Raw genomic sequence first — 6,000 nt, forward strand, 5'->3', positions numbered from 1 at the left:
GTCTAGTACTGATGGCAAAGAGACAAGAACTTGCTTCTATTGCAAGAAACCAGGACACCTAAAGAAAGACTGCTACAAATGGCTCAAGAAAGAGAAGGACAAGACCAACGCTACCACAAGTCAACCTGACTCAGCAAACTTTGGGGATGGATATGACAGTGGAGAAGTCTTGGTCATCTCAGATGATAAGGAGAAAAGTGACTGGATTTTAGATTCTGGCTGTACTTATCATATGACTTACAATAAAGATTATCTCACAGATTTCAGGAGCCTTCAAGGAGGCAAGGTGGTGCTGGGAAACAGTGACACGTGTCTGGTGGAGGGAATGGGCACTGTAAAGTTCAAGATGTTTGACGGCTGCTGCAGAGCTCTCAAGGATGTGAGGTATGTCCCTAGTCTCACAAGAAATCTAGTGTCTCTGGGAGTTCTTGATGACTCAGGTTATAGCAACAAGACTGAAAAGGGGGTCATGAGAATCTCGAAGGGTTCTATGACAGCCATTAAGGGAATCAAGATTGATGGCATCTACTATCTTGTTGGAGAAACCATCTCAGGCTCAGCAGCAACAGTGACCAACACACCAGAAGAACTCAAGGCCATTTTATGGCACAGAAGACTAGGCCACATTAGTGACAAAGGTCTTCAAGTTCTGAAAGAAAGTCAATACTTTGGTAAGGACAAAATCTCCAGTGTTGGCTTCTGTGAACATTGTGTCCTGGGTAAACACCACAGACTGAAGTTCAAGACTGGAAGACATACATCTACACGTGTACTTGAGTACATTCACTCGGACTTGTGGGGTCCTGAAAGGAATCCTACTCATGGTGGTAACATGTATTTTCTTTCTCTAATTGATGATTTTTCAAGGAAAGTATGGGTTTTCTTGCTGAAAAATAAAAGTGATGCCTTTGAAAAATTCAAGAATTGGAAAACTCTGGTTGAAAATTTGTCTGATAAAAGAATAAAGATCTTAAGGACTGACAATGGTTTAGAGTTTTGCAATGAGGTTTTTGACTCTTATTGCAAGGAAGCAGGTATTCAAAGGCACCACACAGTGAGACTCACTCCACAGCAGAATGGAGTGGCCGAGAGAATGAACAGGACTCTACTAGACAAGTCAAGATGCATGCTATTCGGCTCAGGACTGCCTAAGATTTTTTGGGGTGAGGCTGTGGTAACTGCTGCTTACCTCATCAATAGGAGCCCATCAAGTACACTTGAGTTCAAAACACCTGAAGAGGTGTGGTCTGGTAAAATTCCTGATATCTTACACTTAAGAATATTTGGTTGTTCTGCTTATGCACATCAAAAAGAAAGTAAGCTTGATCCTAGGGCTGTGAAGTGTGTTTTCTTGGGCTATCCTGATGGAACTAAAGGCTATAGGCTGTGGGTTAAGGGTGATAGGGGTTTTAAGGTCATTAATAGCAGGGATGTAGTTTTTAATGAGAATGAGTTTCCATGCCTTGATAATTCTACTTTGGTATCTAGTTCTGTGTCTAGTTCCACTAACCCTTCAGGTACTGTAACAAGTGAAATTACAAGTCATCAGAGGTATGAGGTGGTTCATCCGGTGGAGCCTAGACAGACTCCTCAACCAAGACATGGAGATGATACTGAAGAAACCTGCAATGCCTATCAAACTCCAAGCAAGAATGAAGATCCAGGAGAAGATAGTGGTCTCAACACTCCAGCAAGTTATCAACTAGTCAGAGATAGAGAAAGAAGAGAACACAAACCTGTTGAAAGATATGGGTTTTCAGCTTACACAGAACTGCTAGCCTATGCTTTCATGGCAGCAGTAGAGATTAACAAGACTGAACCAGATACCTTCACACAAGCCATGAAGTGCAAGGAGTCCAAGCAGTGGAGACTTGCTATGAATGAAGAAATAGAATCTCTTCACAAGAATCAGACTTGGGAAGTGGTGAAGAGACCTAAAGACAAGTCTACAGTTGACTGCAAATGGATTTTCAAAGTAAAAGAAGGGGCTGTGGACGGTGAACCAGTAAGGTACAAGGCTCGCTTAGTGGCAAAAGGGTTCACACAGAAGGAAGGGATTGATTACAACGAGATATTCTCACCTGTGGTCAAGTATAAGACTATACGGGTGATGCTATCTCTTGTAACTCAATTTGATTTTGAGCTTGAACAGATGGACGTCAAAACAGCGTTCCTTCACGGAGACTTAGATGAAGTTATCTATATGGAACAGCCTGAAGGGTATGAGCAACAGAAGAAACAAGACATGGTGTGTCTGCTCAAGAAATCTCTATATGGACTCAAACAGTCTCCTAGGCAGTGGTACATTCGGTTTAACACGTTCATCACTGCACAAGGTTTCTGTAGGAGTTTCTATGATCCCTGCCTGTACTTCAAAGGATCAAGTCCTTTAGACTCAGAGTTTCTCCTGCTTTACGTGGATGACATGCTTCTCATCAGTAAAGAAAAACACAGAGTGAACAAAATGAAGGATTTGCTGAAGTCAGAATTTGACATGAAGGATCTTGGTGCAGCAGGGAAAATTCTAGGGATGAGGATTGAAAGAAAAAGAAAGGAGTCAAAGCTGTTTCTGAATCAGCAAGGTTACTTGGAAAAACTGGTTGAAAAGTTTGGAGTAGCAGGTGCTAAGTGCAACAGCTTACCTCTTGGAAACCATGTGCAGCTGTCAAAGTCTCAGAGTCCAACTGATAATGAAGGAGTTCAGTTTATGGCTGACAAGCCGTACTCAAATGTGGTTGGATCTGTCATGTACGCTATGACATGTACACGTCCAGATTTGGCCTTCGCAATCAGCTCCCTCAGTCGCTACATGGCGAATCCTGGAAAGTTCCATTGGTTTGCTATCATAGGATTACTGAAGTACATAGCCGGGTCTACTCGAACTGGTTTAATGTACTCTGGTGATTCAAATGAAGAGGTAAGTCTGCAAGGTTTTGTGGACTCAGATTATGCAGGGGATAAGGACACAAGGAGGTCCACATCAGCATATTATTTCCTGGTCGGCAAAAACTGTGTGAGCTGGAGGTCTCAGCTGCAGTCTGTAGTGACTCTATCAACCGCTGAAGCTGAATATGTAGCTGCAACTGAAGCCGTAAAAGAAGGGATTTGGCTTCAAGGGATGCTCAGAGAACTAAAATTCTTTGTTGGAAAAGCAGCCATATTCTCAGACAGTCAGAGTGCTATACATCTCTGCAGAAATCCTGTGTTTCATGATCGAACGAAACATGTTGAGATCAAGTATCACTTCATCAGAGAAAAGGTGGGACAAGGAGTGGTCGATATACAGAAGGTTGGAACTGAAGACAATCCAGCAGACTGTGGGACAAAGGTTCTTCCTCTAAGTAAGTTCAGGCACTGCTTGAAGTTACTTGGTGTTCAAGCAAGAAGATAGAAGACTGAGTGATGATCCTCTCGGAGTTGTGCGATGTGTATGGTGGTCAAGGAACAACTAAGGTGGAGTTTGTTGATATTAGTTGTGCCTTAACCACGGCTTAAAGTTAGTTTGTACACGTGTAAGCTGACCTGACCATGGTTTATAAATGGCTTGGGTTAGTATTAGGCTAAGGTTAGTTAGCTGAGTGTTATAAGTACTGTGCTAACGGCTATATTGACACACAAGAAAAAGAAAAAGAGAGAGAGAGAGAAACTGATTGAGAGATTGAGCGAGAGAGTTGGGTAAACAATTCTTGGGTAGTTCATCGTCTTCTCCATCTCTGTTCTTAGGTTGGGAGGTCTCGGATTGTGAGATCACCAGGGAGAGTGTGTAACGGATTTCATCATAGTGCACCGAATTCCGAGAGGGGAATTCCGGGGAGTAGGTCGCATTGACCGAACCTCGTAAACATCTGATGTGTTCTTGTGTGTGTGTTCGTGGTGTGAATCGTAATATAACATAACAAGCACATTATATACCTTGTCACTCGTAAAAAAACGGTATCACGAAAAACAAACTCTACCTCCGTCACTCACAAATAAATGGTGAGGAACTAGACATAGATAATTCATATTGAGCATTTATGACATTCCTCGTTACATGGCAAGCGTCGATATTTTACCCAAGGATTTAAATACCGTTACCGTTCCGAGGTTCAGAATTTACTGGTAACCGCTGTTACCGTAAAGGAATACCGGGGGAAGCAGGAAAAAAAAGGAAACCGTTACCGTTGAACTTACCGTTACCGTTGAGGAATACCGTCAAATACCGTATTTACCGAGAGGAATCCAGAAAAAATATACAAAAAATATACATAGTACGTAGGATAAAATTCATAAAATTAAAAATAGTGTACAATATTTCAATATATTACCAAATTACAAACACAAAGTTCAATAGTACAAATCAAAATGATAAAGTTCAATAGTACAAACCAAAATGATAAAGTTCAACACAATCTACTAAATACCATAGTTCAAATTCAACATAAAAGAAATAATTTGAACTAAATCATCAAAAACTAACGATAAATTTCGTGAAGAACACTAAATATCATCAGATTTTAAGAATTGTCGGTATTTGACCGGTTACCGGTAAATTTCCGTCGGTATGCGTAAAAATTGCCTAAAGAGTGTCGGTAAGTGGACGGTTTCCCCGGAATCCAAGAAAAAACGGAAAGTGAACGGTTTTGTACATTCCGATACCGGGACTTTGAAAAAAACGATTTCCGGACCGGTTTCCGTCCAGTTTCCCCGGAATTTCAAACCTTGATTTTACCAGAATGATTGAACATCTATCTTTGATTCATATTGTTTCTCAAATTTAGCTTCTTTGCACAATCTTCCATATGATCATATAGATATCCTAAAACTCACTAACCACCAATCAACAATACGACAAGACACGTAGTCGTTTTGTTTGTGATTCTATGACTGGAAAAGGTATGATCGAACATCATGTATTCAAGTTCACGCGTTAAAGACAAATAGAACGTAGAATTATATCAGAGAATTTGTAATAAAAAGGAAAGTTCCTTCGAAGATAAAACGAAGACTGCAAAAGCATAAGAATTGTGAGGTGTGAGAATTGAATGTGGAGAGTTAGAAAAAGAAAGTATGCAATGGACAGAAAATAAAAAAAATAAAAAATAAAAATCATTTTGTAATACACCGAGAGACCCATTATGAATAATGCTCATGCAAACAAAACAAATTGTCTACGAAATATAAATAAAAAAAACTATATGAAATAGTCAACTTGAAACGTTGAAATTGCATTTTAACTAATGTTTCAACATCTTTTACGAACTAACCAAATTAATGATGTGGCAATGAATCTGTTTTTTTAACGATTTTATCCCTATTAATTATGTATTCAAAATTGTTTAAAAAAATTTCTAATTAAAAAAAACAAGCGTTGTTATATATTTAATTACTATTATTCTATTGTGATATATTTTTTTTTATTTGTCGCAGATCCATGTCTTCCTATGCAATCTGACTCTTATAAGATATTCATTTCAATATGTTGTTAATGTATTATGTTCAGTATAAGATCTTCGTTTCATATGCACTTTGGTATTTATGGATACATTGAGTAAAGTACATGCATGAATGAATTTCAAGTTGTTCAAAGCCAAAAAAAAAAAAAAAAAAGACGTAGAAAAAAAAATGCTAAGCCATCCTCATATTTCAGCAAATATGATCTTATTCCGGAGGACTTTCGGAATCGTCGTCGAAATCAGCGGAGTGACGATTGAGATCTGCGAATTCCGCCAGCGCGGCTGCTCGATCCCTTCGAAGCCTTCTTGTCTTTCGACGTCATTGATTTTTCTTCTCTTCGCTGCTCTATGAGTGAATGAAAGGACAATCTTTCTTTAATGACTTGATGAGCTTTTTTTTTTTTTTTTTTTTAAGTTCTTTGAAATGGCAAGGAAGATATGCTTTGTATTATGGAATCAGGTTTGTTTGATTCTCTTAACTACTCGGCTTGGCTGATTCTTTTTTTTTTATTATTAATTTTGAAATTCATTTTAAGTGTTTATGAGTATTTTATAGTTGTTTTTA

The sequence above is a fragment of the Urtica dioica genome, chromosome 4 (genome assembly GCF_054948205.1).
Source record: "Urtica dioica subsp. dioica isolate 48M chromosome 4, U.dioica_male_clone48M_v1_H2, whole genome shotgun sequence".
Lineage (NCBI taxonomy): Eukaryota > Viridiplantae > Streptophyta > Magnoliopsida > Rosales > Urticaceae > Urtica > Urtica dioica.